We start from the raw sequence: 17,255 nt of genomic DNA on the forward strand, positions 1-17,255 counted from the left end.
ATTACAAGTAGTGGCTGGGCCGCTTATCATTATAATTTATGTTGATAATTTGTAAAACAAAAGGGTTACAGTACTGTGTGATTGCATAAATAAGAATTAGAACCAATCCCACAAAGTTATGCATTATTAAGAATGAAATACTAGTCAAAGCAAGAATACCGGAATTTTTTTTGCATTAACCTTTAATTTCTTTGAAGATTAGTAGTGTTTACAGGTATGGTTGCAATGGAAAAGCAGCAAAACTGCTAATATACATATTTCAACTAAAGGGATATGAGAGAAAGAAGTGAATCTGGAACAAAAGAGAGAAAAATTTTACACACTTTGTTTTTAAGAAGCTGAGGGGAAGGCCGAACCGAAACTTAGTGATGAGACAACACTCCGTTGTAGTTTGGGCCAAACGAGTGATTAAATGCTTAAGAATGAGGGAACCCTTTGATGAAGGGACAATTGCAACCAAGCATAAATTAGATTTCCTTCAGGGCCAGAAAGTGAATCATAAGACTTTTGTTTAAGTGAGTGAATATCCAAAAACCACGTGAAACTGGAAGTGATGATCCTCTAAAATAGCAGCAGGAGGGGGGACAGTTGGAGAGTAGTCCCAAAAGAGAGGGATCAAGGGATCAATAGTGTAAGAAGAGGACAAGATACAAAAGGGGTGTGGCAAAGTAAAGGGAAGAAGAGTGCAGACTAGGGTAAGAAAGTATCTGAAAAACAAAAAGGGCATAGAAGTGTTAGTTTTGGAGAGGCATCTCAGATGCAGAAGGAGGTTGAAGTATTAGAGCAGATTGCAAAATCAGGTTAGTAGTACATACCCAATTGACTGTTTTCAGTGAAGGATTAGAGATTATATCCAGTCCACCACCTCCCCAACCATCCCAAGCTCAATGCTCTAAATATGATGGGTGGGCAGATACTGAAATCAACAGCTCACCTATCGTAAGTAAACAAATAATTCAGGGTCAGTTGTGCTCAAGAAAAACTCACCTCCTATTATCCTACCATACCATAACATAGCAGCCGGGAACCAGTGGACAGCCTGTTTTCAGGCAGGAAGGAAGAGGGGTACTATCTTCAGCAGATGCTCATTGTACATCACAAGCACTTTGAGAAGTTAGTGCCCCAGTCTCTGCACCCACAAATATCTACATTTGGGGTGGGCTTGAGCGCATTACTTTTTAACAAAGAAGCAGGACTACTATGAATTGAATCAAGCTAAGAAACATTCACAAAACAACAAAGATACATGCCTTTTAGTTCAGGCTGCCTGTGTAATTTTATTGAAAGGTTAACCATACTAATTAATCCTACAGCAAAAGGTAAATTTCACGTTGGGCCAGATTTTCAATCATACTCAGATTGCCACTTCACTCCCTTTTGTTTTACGTCAAGAGTGAGCCCTGCATCAGGGATGTCATGGGGTCACAAATTTGCTGTAGAAACAGTATCTGGTCATTGGAAAATTCAGACCATTAATTAACTTTGCAGCTTTGTTTTATTTACAGAATCAATTCTATCCACAATGAGTTACTTCATTTCTCTGTAAAAACTTTTCCACTCACCAATATTTAGTTTATTTACAAATTTCTTTGTGGTAATATTGCGTACATTTCAAAGTACATTTTTGAAAAGTGCACTGAAATCCTTGTATGTGGAAAACAATGAAGTACAATCAACAGCTATATAGGAGATTGAATTACATGGAGCCATGTTAATCTTTCGACTGCTCCACGCTTCTCTGCCTATCTGTCAACATCACAACAAAGACTTCATTACTAAATCTAGAGGCAATGCTTACAGTGCACCCTAGGTTAAACGTTACAACAGACAGGAATTAATTTGATTCAATCCAGTTAAAAGCATCAGTAGCTCATAAAAGATTAACAGATTACATACTGAAGAGTTGGCAGCAAAAAAATACCACAATCTCTTGTAAAGTTGAGGTCCATTTGCGAAAATGCACCATAAGTTTTAACTTACATCAACAAAAGCTCATCTTCACTGTTTAATTTCTTTTTAATACTTCTTTCACTTTACTTACCCTGTTTATTACTTTTAACCTTGGTGACGTCTCATACGGTTGTTTTAGGTGTGTGGTCCAATCAATTTTTTTTAAAAAAGAATACTGCACACTAGCCCAAACTAGTCTGGCACATTCTGTGCCTCCAAACTTTAGTCTAATGCACTGTTTACTCCAACAGATCAAACTGCAGACTCACAGACAGAAGTCTCAAATCTAAAGCACCTGGTAAATGTGAAGCTGAGATAAAAGTACCTGCAGATACAATGAAGACTACTGTGCAATAAAAGGAGCTGCACAGACACGTGAAGGTATGTAGGACATTTGGCAAAAGCTGAATAAAATGTGCACAAAACTGGATGGGCTAAAAGCCAGCATCATTATCAAAACAGTTGTAGCTGACAATCAAACAATTTAATCCATGCACCATTTCATTTTAAAATATCCTACCTGTTAAAAGATGTTAACTACTTTGGTGACCATTTTTAATATATTGACATCTCAATCTCCCAACATGGCACAATCCTTTCACAACAAATTATTAAAAGCATCCACTGCCAGAGAAAGGGATGACAAATCCATCCAACTGTGTTATGCTTCTGTTTGTGTGTCACAGGCATTCTGAAAAACAAGGGGTGTCATTCCAGGCTCTATACATTGATAACATCACATCAAATCTAAACAAGATTGCTCAGACTTTATCAGCTCAACATTATCAAGACCAGAGAAATCCAATTTGGTTCCTGCCAGAACTTCACACCTCAAGAGTTAATTCCATTCCATTTAGGAAGGAATCCAATACCCAGCTAACAACTTCATGGTTCTTGCTGAACCCTGAGCTAAGCATAAAGATCAGTATCTAGGCGATCACCAATTTTTGTTTCTGCAATATTTTCTTATTTCTTTTCCCCTCCCTACTTGTGATAGTTTTACTTGTTGCAAGGATTATGTTATCTACCATAGCCTAGGAAATCGGGCATGGATGTTGTGATTATTGAAGAACACTGGACAAGTTAGATTCCAATCTGAAACCTGATTGATAGATGATACACTGTTAGAACAATCTTAATACAAACAACAAAAAGTTTTGCTTATTCTCCAACAGTAACAGTTGGACATACTCAATACCAGAAACTGCAGGGGATGGCCACAATTGAAATTTGGTGCTTCTTCAAGGAACAGCTAATGCATGTCCTTGATAAGTACATACCTGTCAAGCAGGGAGGAAGTGATCGAGCAAGGGAACCATGGTTTACTAAAAAAGTTGAATCTTGTCAAGAGAAAGGAGGAGGCTTGTGTAAAGATGAGACATGAAGGGTCAGTTAGGGAATTTGAGAGTTAAAAGTTAGCCAGGAATGACTTAAAGAGAGAGCAAGAGGAGCCAGGAGGGGACATGAGAAGTCATTGGCAGATAGGATCAGGGAAAACTTTCAGGCTTTCTATAGGTATATCAGGATTAAAAGAATGACTAGAGTAAGATTAGGACCAATCAAAGATAGTAGTGCAAAGTTGTGCATGGCGACGGAGGAGATAGTAGAAGAGTTAAAATAACATTTTCATCAGTATTCACACTAGAAATGTTGTCGAGGAGAATACGGAGATACAGGCTACTACACTTGATGGGACTGAAATTCACAAGGAGGAAGCATTAGCAATTCTGAACAGTGTGAAAATAGATACGTCCCCTGGGCTGGATGGGATTTATACAAGGATTCTTGGGAAGCTAGGGAGGAGATTGCAAAGCCTTTAGGTTTGATCTTTGTCATCATTGTCTACAGGAATAGTGCCAGAAGACTGGAGGAGAGCAAATGTTGTTTCCTTGTTCAAGAAGGGGAGTAGAGACAACCCTGGTAATTATAGACCAGTGAGCCTTGCTTTAATTGTGTGCAAGTTGTTGGAGAAGGTTATAAGAGATAGGATTTATCATCTAGAAAGGAATAATTGATTACGGTAGTCAACATGGTTTTATGAAGGATAGGTCGTGCCTCACAAACCTTATTGAGTTCTTTGAGAAAACAGGTGGATGAGGGTAAAGTGGTTGATCTGGCGTATATAGATTTCAGTAAGGCGTTTGATAAGGTTCCCCACAGTAGACTATTACACAAAATACGGAGGCATGGGATTGAAGGCGATTTAGCGATTTGGATCAGAAATTGGCTAGCTGAAAGAACACAGAGATTGGTGGTTGATGGGAAATATTCATCCTGATGTTCAGTTACTAGTGGCATACCACAAGGATCTGTTTTGTGGCCACTGCTGTTTGTCATTTTTATAAATGACCTGGATGAGGGCACAGAAGGATGGGTTAGTAAATTTGCAGATAACACTCACCTCCGTGGAGTTGTGGATAGTACCAAAGTATGTTGCAGGTTACAGAAGGACATAGGTAAGCTGCAGAACTGCGCTGAGAGATGGCAAATGGAAAAGTGTGAGGTGATTCACTTCGGAAGGAGCAACAGGAATGCACAGTACTGGGCTAATGATAACATTCTTGGTAGTGAAGATGAGCAGAGAGATCTCTGTGTCCATTTATATAAATCCCTGAAAGTTGCCATCCAGCATGATAGGGTTGTTAAGAAGGCATATGGTACGTTAGCTTTTATTGGTAGTGGAATTGCGTTTTGGAGCCATGAGCTCATGTTGCAGCTCTACAAAACTCTGGTGCAGCTGCACTTGGAGTATTGCCCACCGTTCTGGTCACCACATTATATGAAGGATGCGGAAGCATTGAAAAGGGCGCAAAGGAGATTTAACAGGATGTTGCATCGTATGGAAGGAAGGTCTTAAAAGGAAAGGCTGAGGGATTTGAGGCTCTTTTCTTTCGAGAGAAGAAGGTTGAGAGGTGACTTAATTGAGACATATAAGATAATCAAAAGGATAGTGAGAGCCTTTTTCCTCAATGGTGATAGCTAGCACAAGAAGACATAGCTTTAAATTGAGAGGTGATAGATATAGGACAGATGTCAAAGGTAGTTTCTTTTCTCAGAGAGTAGTAGGGGTGTGGAATGCCCTGCCTGCAACAGTAGTCGGCTCGTCAACTTTAAGGGCATTTAAATGGTCAAAGAATAAAACATATGGATGAAAATGGAATAGTTTAGGTTAAATGGGGCTTCAGATTGGTTCCACAGATCATCGCAAAATAAAGGGCCAAAGGGCCTGTACTGCGCTGTAATGTTCTATTTAAGACTCCACCACTTTATGTTGCACCAAGCCCAAATGATCTATTAACCCTTCATTGCTACTACTAGCTCCTCATTTGCCAATGTTAATTTTGCAGTTCCATATATAGCAATTATCCAAAACCTCACTTAATTCTTCCAGAATTACATGCCACCCCTTCATTGACAGCTCTAAGTAACAAATAGATGGACTAAATGTGAGTAATCAGCTTAAGAATAATATGATACAGTGTAAGATTCAAACAGAATGGGTGTGGGAATAATGATTTTTTTTACTATAATTCATGAGATGAGAAAGGCTGTTTGTAACTTATTAGCCCATCTCTAATTGCCCTGGAGAAGGCGATGAGCCATCTGTTTGAACCACTGCAGTTCACATGGCACTAGAATACTCACAGTGCTGAGAGTGATGAAATTCCAGGCTTTTGGTGGGAATATATAGAAAACAATATTGTATCAAATATTAATGATGGGACACAGGTGAGCAAATACAGTTCATGAAAGAGAAAAGCTTTTTTATTTTTACGCAAAGGGCTAGGAGGCTACAGAATGCAGTTGAACAGTTATTGACTGAAGCAGAAACCATGACAACATTTAAGAAGAAGTGGTTGAAAAACACTTGAATTTTCTTTTTATTCACTTTTGGGACATGAGTGGCCAGTATTTATTGCACATCCTTAATTGCCCCTGAGAAGGTGGTGGTGAATCTACGTGCTGTAGTTTGACACTCTGTCTTTTTAGGAAGGGAATTCCAGTATTTTGACCCAATGACAGTGAAGGAACAGCAATATATTTCCAAGTCAGGATGGTGAGTGGCTTGGAGGGGAACTTGGTGGTGGTGGTGCTGCTGCTGCTGCTGCTGCTATCAGGTATGTGTTACCCCTGTCCTTCTAGATGCAAGTGGTCATGGGTTTGGAAGGTGCTGTCTAAACGATCTTTACTGAATTTCCACAGTGCAGCTTGTAGATAGTACACTGAGCATCAGTGATGGAGAGTGGATGCTTGTGGATATGATGCATACTGCTAATGTAAAGCTTCAAGTGCTGTTGGAGCTACACCCAGTCAGTCAAGTGGACAGTATTATACCATAGCTGAAAATGTGTTGCTGGAAAAGCGCAGCAGGTCAGGCAGCATCCAAGGAACAGGAGAATCGACGTTTCAGGCATAAGCCCTTCTTCAGGCTAAGATAAAAGGTAAGGAGGAGGGGCGATGGAGATGTGATAGGTGGAAAGAGGTCAAGGTGAGGGTGATAGGCCGGAGTGGGTGGGGGGGGGGGGGGGGGGGGGAGAAGAGGTCAGGAAGAAGATTGCAGGTTAGGAAGGCGGTGCTGAGTTCGAGGGATTCGAGTGAGACGGGGGGGGGGGGGGGGGGGAATGAGGAAATTGGAGAAATCTGAGTTCATTCCTTGTGGTTGGAGGGTTCCCAGGCGGAAGATGACGCGCTCTTCCTCCAACCGTCGTGTTGTTATGGTCTGGCGATGGAGGAGTCCAAGGACCTGCACGTCCTTGGTGGAGTGGGAGGGGGAGTTAAAGTGTTGAGCCACGGGGTGTTTGGGTTGGTTGGTCCGGGTGTCCCAGAGGTGTTCTCTGAAACGTTCCGCAAGTAGGCAGCCTGTCTCCCCAATATAGAGGAGGCCACATCGGGTGCAGCAGATGCGATAAATGATGTGTGTGGAGGTGCAGGTGAATTTGTGGCGGATATGGAAGGATCCCTTGGGACCTTGGAGAGAAGTAAGGGAGGAGGTGTGGGTGCAAGTTTTGCATTTCTTGCGGTTGCAGGGGAAGGTGCCGGGAGTGGAGGTTGGGTTGGTGGGGGGTGTGGGCCTGACGAGTGAGTCACGGAGGGAGTGGTCTTTTCAGAACGCTGATAGGGGAGGGGAGGGAAATATATCCCTGGTGGTGGGGTCCGTTTGGAGGTGGCGGAAATGACGGTGGATGATACGCTGTATATGGAGGTTGGTGGGGTGGTAGGTTCTGTCCTGGTGGCGGTTGGAGGGGCAGGGCTCAAGGGCGGAAGAGCAGGAAGTGGAGGAGATGCGGTGGAGGGCATCGTCGATCACGTCTGGGGGGAATCTGTGGTCTTTGAAGAAGGAGGCCATCTGGGCTGTACGGTATTGGAACTGGTCCTCCTGGGAGCAGATGCGGTGGAGACGAAGGAATTGGGAATATGGGATCGCGATTTTACAGGGGGCAGGGTGGGAGGAGGTGTAGTCTAGGTAGCTGTGGGAGTCAGTCGGTTTATATTAGATGTCCGTGTTGATTTGGTCGCCCGAGATAGAAATGGAAAGGTCTAGGAAGGGGAGGGAGGAGTCTGAGACGGTCCAGGTGAATTTGAGGTCGGGGTGAAAGGTGTTGGTAAAGTGGATGAACTGTTCAACCTCCGCGTGGGAGCACAAGGCAGCGCCGTTACAGTCATCGATGTAGCGGAGGAAAAGATGGGGGGGGGGTGCCAGTGTAGTTGTGGAAGATGGACTGTTCCACATATCCTACGAAGAGGCAGGCATAGCTGGGGCCCATGCGGGTGCCCATGGCAACTCCTTTAGTTTGGAGGAAGTGGGAGGATTGGAAAGAGAAGTTGTTCAGAGTGAGGACCAGTTTAGTCGGTCGAAGGAGGGTGTCAGTGGAAGGGTACTGGTTGGTACGGCGGGAAAGGAAGCAGCGGAGGGCTTTGAGTCCTTCGTGATGGGGCATGGAGGTGTACAGGGACTGGATGTCCATGGTGAATACCATACCCCTGACCTATGCCTTCAAGATAATGGACAGCATTAGGGGGAGGGATGGGTTGAGGTGAATTATTGATGCAGTATTCCTAGCCTCTGAACTACTATTATAGCTACTGTACTTATATACAGAGTCTAGTTGTATTTCTGATCAATGATAACCCTAGGATATTGATAGTGGGGATTCAGTGACAGCACCATTAATGAATGCGATGGGATGGTGGTTAGATTGCCTCATTACTGGAGACGGTCATTACCTGGCATTTGTGTGGCACAAATATTTCTTGCCACTTGTCAGCTAAAGACTGGATATTGTCCAGAACCTGTTGCATTTGAACATGGGCTACTTCAGTATCTGAATCATTGCAAATGATGCTGAATATTATTCAAAGATTACATATCTGCACTTCTGATCTTATGATGGAGGGAAGGTCATTGATGAAGCAGGTGAAGAAGATGGTTGGGCCTAGATACTACACTGAGGAGCTCCTGGAGCCGAAATGACTGACCTCCAACAATCACAACCATCTTCTTATGTGTAAGGTTAACTCCAATGAGTAGAAGATACCCACTGATTTCAATTTTTCTCAAGCTCCTTGATAGCAACTGGGTCAAATGCGGCCTTGATGTCAAGAGTTGTCATTCTCACCTCAATTCTGGAATTCACCTCTTTTGTCCATGTATGAACCAAGGTTGTAATGAGGCCAGAAGCTAAGTGGCCCTGGTGGAACCCAAATTGGGCACCAGCTGACTGGTGCTGCATGATAGCACTATTGAGACACCTTCCATCACTTTACTGATGGTTGAGAGTAGACCGATGCAGTGGTAATTGGCTGGATTGGACTTTCCTACGTTTTGCGTACAGGACATATTTGGCAATTTTCCACATTGTTGGTAAATGCCAGTGTTGTAACTGTACTAGAACAGCTAGACGATGGGGGCAGCAAGTTCTGGATGACATGCCTTCCGTACAATTGCCAGAATGTTGCCAGGGCCTGCAGCCTTTGCATTATTCAGTGCCTCCAAACATTTCTTAATATCATATGGCATAAATCAAATTGGCTGAAGAATGACTTCTGTGATGCTGGGAATCATTATGGGAGGCTGAGAGGTATAAAGGGAAACTGGAAAGGGTAAACACATGGGATTTAGAAGCACTGCTCACATGGAAGCTAAATACCTGCAAAGACCATATGGGACAAAGAGCAGTTCTAAACAGTAATTTCAACATAATTCATCTGAAAGTGTTTTACTGTTACACCTCCCTCTTCTTTCTCATTAACATCAGTGCCAGAATAGTCATCCACCTTTCCTATCAACTCTGGTATTCACCATCCAAAAACCTCCCTAGAAGGGTATGCAGCACAAGCGAGCAAACAGCAGACTCTGATTTTTAAAAAAACTGCCCTACACGTGATGACAGACCAACAGCAGCATATTGATTATACCTGCCATCCAGGCAATAAATGATGGTTGTGTTGACCAAGCCATAACCTCCAGACAGAACAGACAATGACCCAATTCTAAACTTGTCTCCATGGTATGAACAGTGCCAATATCTAGGCAAATATCTGATTAAGTAACTAGGCCTCTTCATTGTTGCAGCAGCTCTAATTTCTCTTTAGACTGCTATGACTAGACAGCTCTCAAGTGCACAAACCTTCGAATCCTCTCTAAAGTTTGGCCCCAATTCATTCATGGGGCGCAGGTATCACAGACTAGGCCACCATCTGTTACCCACCCTTAATTACTTTTATGGAGGAGGTAATGACCATAAGACCATAAGGCATAGGAGTGGAAGTAAGGCCATTCGGCCCATCGAGTCCACTCCGCCATTCAATCATGGCTGATGGGCATTTCAACTCCACCTACCCGCATTCTCCCCGTAGCCCTTAATTCCTCGAGACAACAAGAATCTAATAAGACCATAAGGTAATGGAAACACTACAATCCATCTGATGCAGGCATACCAATAGTGCTTCTGTGAAGAGTAGTCGTGATTTGGAGATGCTGGTGTTGGACTAGGGTGTACAAAGTTAAAAATCACACAACACCAGGTTATAGTCCAACAGGTTTAATTGGAAGCACACTAGTTTTCAGAGAGCCGCTCCTTCATCTCAACAGACAAAGTATTTTTCGACCTTTAACTTCAGTTACATCACACTGTAAATTTTTGCTATAAATTCTGTGTCTTACAATTGTGTCCTCCACAACCACCTGATGAAGGAGCAGCGCTCCGAAAGCTAGTGTGCTTCCAATTAAACCTGGTGTTGTGTGATTTTTAACTCTGCGAAGAGAGTTTGAAGGAATGACCATGTAATTCCAAGTCAGATGGTGTGTGGCTTGGGTGGAACTCATTGGTGATCCTATGCATCTGCTGTCCTTTTTTGTGTTTGGATGACTCTATTCAAGAATGTGGAAGGTGATGTCAAAAGAATCTTGATGATATATTGCAGTGCATCTTTTATATGGTACACATTGCTGCCATGCCAATCAAGTAGTGCTGATGCTTCCTGGATGGTGCTGAGCTATAAATATATCAGAGAAATATTCCATGCTAACATGCCTTGTAGATTATGGACAGTATGTGGGGAGACATTGTTGATGAACAGCCGATGCCTGAAACATCGACTCTCCTGCTCCTCAGATACTGCCTGACTGGCTCTGCTTTTCCTACGTGGGGAGTCAGTAACTTCTCATCTCAGATTATCGGTTCTGACCTGCTGTTATAGTCATATTATTCATATGGCTGTTCTAGGTCAGCTTATAGTCAGTGGTAACCCCAAAATATCGATGGTAGTTCAATAGATGTAATACCGTTGCCTAACATTTGTGTACCATGAATGTTATGTTATTTGCCACTTGCAAGTCTGTCATCCAGACCTTGCTGCACATATGGATGGACTGCTTCAGTATCTAAGGAGCTGAATGGTACTGAACATCGTGCAATCAGAAGAGCAGCCCATTTTTAATGATCTGATGTGATGATGTTCATTGATGAAGCAGGTGAACATAGGTAGGCCTGGCACACTACCCAGAAGAACTTGTGGTTCTGTGGCACGGTGGTAGTATCACCACATCTGTGCCAAGAGACCCAGTTCAAATGCCACCTGGTCCAGATCAGGTTTATTTAAAATACTTACACTGAAGACGTCCTATATCATTATCCTGGGATACAGATACTTGGCCACTGACAGCCATAGCCAATTTTCTTCATGTATAGTCTGACAACAGTGACGAGTGTTCTCCCAGTTTTCAGTGACTTCAGATTTGCTAGCACTCAAATTCACACTCAGTCAAAAACTGCTTTGATGTCAAGGGTAGTCATTCTCACCTCACCTATGGAGTATAGCTTTTTTGTCCATATTTGGCTGTAATGCTGGTCAGAAGCCAAACCTGGCAGAGCTGAAATTAAGTTCGAGTGAGCATCTTATGGCTGAGTAAGTGCTGATTCAAAGAACTGCCAACATTACTTTCATTCTTTTGGCAATATTGACAGGAGACTGATGAGCTACTGAGTCATCATGTTAGATTTGTTCTGCTCTTTGTGGGCAGATTTCAGTATTAAACGATACTGGATCAGGGTGCAATTAATTCTAATGCATAAGTCTTCAGTACTATTGCCAGGATGTCATCAGGATTCATAGCCATTCCAGCAATTTGAACCTTCAACAGTTTCCTGAAATTATGCCAAGTGAATTGAACTGGCTGAAGAAAGGCTCGTGACGCCTAGAACCTCAGGGAAAGTAAATATGGAGAATTCACTCGGTACAGATGACTGAAGATGGATGCAAGTCATTCAGCTTTATCTTTTGCACTGATGTGTTGGATTCCCACGTCATTGGGAATGGCGATATATATCTGGAGCTTCCTCCTCATGAAAATAATGTGATAAGAGTATCCAGGAATGTGAAAAGGGGCAATAAGCTAGAAAATACTGTCATACTCAGTGTTCTCAGAAACTCTGGATGCAACGGTCTTGCTTACTGCTTCCCCAGAATGCATCTCAGGAGATGCTAATGACCTTTTACCAGTCAGTTCTGTTCTGTTCCCTACTATTATGCACAACAACGAGCTAAAGGAACAGGAAAAAAAAGTCAAATGTTATGTAGCAATGTGTTTAGACAATGTGCCTGCCATAGTTGAAGAGCTGAAGATACACGGAGATGCGAGAACTCTTCTAAGGCTGATATCATCGGATGGTTAAATGAAGTATCTGAATATTGAAATTTGAGTACTGAGTGCCATGGTCTGTTGCTAAATGAGTGATGGGAATGCACTTAGCATTGAAAGAAGTTGGAGATGTGGTGGGTAGGAGGTGCCAAGTGATGATGGCTTCAGTAAACTTGATCAGCATGGAAACAGGCCCTTCGGCCCAACATGTCCATGCCAACTAGATTTCCTAAAGTGAACTAGTCTCACGTGCCTGTGCTTGGCCAATATCACTCTAAATCTTTCCTATCCATGTACCTGTCCAAATGTCTTTGAAGCATTGTAATTGTATCTGCCCCTACCACTTCCTCTGGCAGGCAAACGTGAGGACTGCAGATGCTGGAAATCAGAGTCTAGATTAGAGTGGTGCTGGAAAACCACAGCAGATCAGGCAGCATCCGAGGAGCAGGAAAATCAACATTTCAGGCAAAATACCTTCATCAGGATAGAGGCAGGGAGCCTCCGGGGTGGAGAGATAAATGGAAGGGGGGGGGGGGGGTGGGGCTGGGAAGAAGATAGCCAAGAGTACAATAGGTGGATGGAGGTGGAGATGAAGGTGATAGGTCAGAGAGGAAGGTGGAGCGGATAGATGGGAAGGAAGATTGGCAAGTAGGACAGTTCATGAGGATGGTGCTGAACTGGAAGGTTGGAACTGGGGTAAGATGGTTTCTCCTCCCATCCGCTTACCTTATCTCAGTTCCAACCTTCCAGCTCAGCACCATCTGATGACCTGTCCTACCTGACAATCTTCCTTCCCACCTTTCCACTCCACCCTCCTCTCCGACCTATCACTTTCATCCCCACTTCCATCCACTATCGTACTCTTGGCTACCTTCTCCCCAGCCACACTACACGCCCCCCCCCCCCCCGCCTCCCATTTACCTTTCTACCCCGGAGGCTCCCTGCCTCATTCCTGATGATGGGCTTTTGCCCAAAATGTCCATTTTCCTGCTCCTCAGACTCTGCCTGACCTGCTAGGCTTTTCCAGCACCATTCTAATCCACTTCCTCTGGCAGCCTATTCCATATACACACTACCCTCTATGTGAAATGGTTGCCCTCAGATCCCTTTTAAATCTTTCCCATCCTACCTTAAACCTCTGCCCTCTAGTTTTGGGCTCCCCTACGCTGGGGAAAGACCATGACAATTCACCTTATCCATGCTCCATGATTTCATAAACCTCTGGGATAGACTTCTTGTTGCACTGTTGGAAAGTTCCTAAATCCAGTTAATAGGCTAGGAATTTAACTCACTGATAATCTATTCCCAATCTCTTCTAGTGGTTGTAGTCAAGGACTCTTGAATGAACCATTGTGTCTCTCATCTAATCCACCTCCACTGCATTTTTGATTCTAGAGTTCTTGCTCACTGTCCATTTACTTTTTTCAAAATTGCAGCAATAGTATTCAACAGCTGCCTGTGGTAATTAAATGTAGCTCTCTTTTAATAGGATCTTACTGTCTTTAAGAAGAAGAGGGTAGCCGCTCCATGTGATATCGGCACAATGTTACATTTTTTTTTGCAGTTTGCTCAGAAGGCCACTACTGCAGAAGTCAACCAGCTCAATGTGTACTATCTCGTAATTGAGGAGGCAGCAAGAAATCTGTGTGAGGCCTACTTGCATCAGAAAAGATAGGGCGGGTACTGAACTGTGGCCTCAGTGCTTAAACAGCAGGGAAAATAAGACTTATCCCTATGTTTTTGAAGGTGGGTTGCCTTCATAATGTATAGTTTTAGACATAAATATTTGTTTATGAACACAAGATAAAATGATAGCTATATTCAAGTGTATCAGCACATTACTTGTGTATGATGTCAATATAAAAAGATTGGTGGAATTTATTGTTAATGCAACCAGTCGACGTGAGGAACCTCATTCGTGTTTTCAGTTTCAAGCTATGTTCCAGTGTTTGGGGCCGACATGTTTCCAGAACCATCTGGCAAAAAAAAATCAATCTGATTAAATATCCAAGGAACAAGCAACTGTCTATCATCTGCTCTTGCACTGATCCTGCATAATGTCCTCTATCACCATGAATGACAGCTAGACAACGAGAAGATACCCAATCAAGGACAGGAATCTCTGCCTCACCCTCAATGTCTCCAACGACAGTCATAGGCTTGCCATTTGCACATGTGTAGACGCTGACATTACTGCGCACATAATGCAGTGACATTGGCAATGCATCTGCTGATGCTTCCATGGCCTGTTAGAGCCAGCTGACATCATGGCTGCTTCCGCACATGTGCAGGGAGGAGTTATTTTTGTGGCCATTTCAGTGCTCCAGTTAATCATTACAAACAACTGAACAGTTTCTCTTAAAAATAGTGCTACCATAAGTTGTTTATCCTATAAAATTTATCTTGTTAAAGATAAAACCTTCCAATTATTCTCATATGGACTTCAGATTCCATATTTACTCCAAACTGTCTGGTATTCCATTGGTCTCTAAGTTTGTCAATAAGATCATGAGCCTTTGATCTATTCATTATTTCAACAATGAAGCAAACTATTCTATTAATTTTAAGGACTAGTATTTTCCTGAGCAAAAAAAGCATTTATTTGTTATTAGAAAAAAACTGAACTTTGAAATAGTTTGAATTTTCCAGTCAAGCATTTAACATCACTGACATGCATTGGCCCTACTCCCACTTAAGTAACACCAATCAAATTCCAGTAGCTAGAAACAACTTTTATCCCATTTTGTCTTGAGAAGAATATATTTTCAAGCAATAATTTATTTTTGAAATTCTATAAGCAGTTTTTTGTCGTGGCCGAATGAGTTTGCTAAATTTAGACTTTAGTGTAGTATTGGGGTCTTGTGTATTGCAGCTCCATTCCCAGGAGGTATTGGGCAACAACAAATTAACTTTCATATTTATGTTTGTAGCTTCTGTCAGGCCCGAGTTCCAATCCAGACCTCTGTCTGGGAATCTAGTGTTCCACCCAATCTCTCAGTTTTTACTTGTAATCGCGTTTGAGTCTTCAGTGATTAATTATATGAAAATTAATGTTATTCATGCCTACTGAAATGATACACACTGATAAATATAAGCTGCTAAAGGATCGTGTAATTACCTTCACAAGTACAGACACATAGTAAGAAAACAAATTTCTAGCATGTATCACTCACCAGTGCCTAAATGTCATTTCCTCTATGCAGAAAAATTATTTTCCTTCTATAAAATTCTGATTTAATTCATTCGTATACATATATGATCATTGGGTTTCTGTGAACAGCCAGATTTATTCAGTTATGACCAAGATTCCCTTGTTAATTATTGTGTTTCACTTATATAATTAAACCGGGTTTTTAAACTAAAATTTTCTCCAGTTTGTTTTACCTGTACCCCCAAAAACTCCAAAATGATCAGTCAGAAAGTTAGTAAGGACCTACTAAAACTAGACCCGAGAAGTAGCTTCACTCCCTGTCCTTCCAGTTGTCACAGTTCATCTTGGCTTTTGAGATTTGTTTATGTCTGTGAGGCCCTGCCTGTTCAGCTGCGTCTAAACCATCGGTAAGCATCTTAGGAGTATCCAATTTCCCCTTTACTGTTGGGTTGAAAACAAAAGACAGAATGAAGATCCTTATGGATTTTTCCCCCTCTAATCTAACCAAAAAGCAATGACAAGGAATAAAAAGGTTCAACTTTTTCACTGGTTGTCTGTGAATTAATAATTACTTCATCAATTGCATCCAAATATTGGCTACCCTGCTTAGTTCATCTGTTTCAATGGAGGTTGAAATTGCTCACTGATTTTTAGACAAATGGCAAAAATGGTTTTTGTAACAAGATGACTTCACTATCCAAATAATTAATGGTAATTTAATTTGCTATACGAATGAATGTCTGATCTCACTCACCAACTCCAGGTATGTAGATAATGCAAGACAACAAGATGGAAAGCTATTGAGAGAGAAAGTGTACATTTCAGAGGAGGCCAGAGAGCTTTACAACCTGTCAATTAAAGCCATTTAAAACAATACTTCTCAGCCTTTGGACAAACCTTGTGTCATTCCAGCAGAGACCATTAAATGGGTGATAATTTACCCTGACTGATTCAAATACAGGTTTATATTTAAATGTTATTGTAATGTTAATGATAAATCCATTCCCAGTTTGAAACTGATCTGTTTAAATCAACCTGACGTACAAATAGGAGCAACAAATGCCAGCAGAGAGCCACACAGTCTCAAACAGTTCTCTGTATTTTGACTGCAAACATTATTGCATGCGTGACTAAATGCTATTTGTACTACCTGCACTACTTTGAACCAGAACTCCTGCACAGGCACCAAGGATTGAAGGTTTTATTAACTTCAATATGGCAGGGAGGTATTCTTTTTATTCACTTGTAGGACTAACATTTGTAGGACTTTTCACTTGGAGGACTGGCTGACTAGCATTTATTCCCATCCCGAGCTGCCCGTGTACTTTCCCTACATGAAGTAACATTTTCCTTCATATTTTGCCAATATTTTCAACTTGTATATTAGTCATCCTCATTTTCAAATGCATGGTGCAGTTCTCTGCTGCTAAGGATCAAACAGGAAACACGTCTTGTGTTATTAACAAGCATGGCAAAATGGAAAAATTCTCAGTAGGTAGGACCTTTTGAATTTAAGGGTTATAAATCTTTGCTACAGCAGCCAAAAACCACTGTTTCCTTTCTGCTATTTCTGAGCAGTGCAATAATCTGATCCACTATCATCTGATGCTGACACTAAAATTATAAAATCATAATCACAAATACTCTCACCTTGAAGAGTAAAAAAAATTCCTGCATTTAAAGCGCATGTTCTGACGTCAGTTTCTCCTTGCTTCATTGTTACTAGTTGTACTGTTCATCAGTTAGGTATTATATCACTGCAATTACTCGCATAAGAGTTTCAAGGGGTATTGTTGAATTGGTCTAATATGCTGAAACTATGCCAAAAATGTAATCAATCATTGATAAGTTCACATTCTGACAGCACCTACAATCAACTATACTTTTTAATATTATAAACAAATAATCTCCTAGATGAAATAAAGAAGAGCATCTATAAAGCCTATGCTAACAGTGTGCAAATGTAAATGGAGCCATTTGCTCACATGCACACTAAATGACAACATAGCCTGG

The 17,255-nt window shown here is 41.8% G+C and overlaps 1 protein-coding gene across 6 annotated transcripts in view; it reads right to left on the minus strand.

The window, feature by feature from the left end:
• Positions 1–17,255, minus strand: part of LOC132806371 (protein eva-1 homolog A-like) — a 399,357-nt gene that overhangs the window by 315,130 nt on the left and 66,972 nt on the right. The window contains exon 2 of one of the 6 annotated variants that reach the window (XM_060821240.1): positions 15,997–16,039. The exons of 3 other annotated variants lie outside the window; for them this stretch is intronic. The gene's annotated coding sequence lies outside the window, so the exon portion shown is untranslated. Of the gene's footprint in view, positions 1–1,980; positions 2,005–2,041; positions 2,096–15,996; positions 16,040–17,255 lie in introns of those variants that run through there. 2 more of the 6 variants (XM_060821238.1, XM_060821241.1) reach the window with 2 other exon arrangements.

Source organism: Hemiscyllium ocellatum, chromosome 3 (genome assembly GCF_020745735.1).
Source record: "Hemiscyllium ocellatum isolate sHemOce1 chromosome 3, sHemOce1.pat.X.cur, whole genome shotgun sequence".
Taxonomy (NCBI): domain Eukaryota; kingdom Metazoa; phylum Chordata; class Chondrichthyes; order Orectolobiformes; family Hemiscylliidae; genus Hemiscyllium; species Hemiscyllium ocellatum.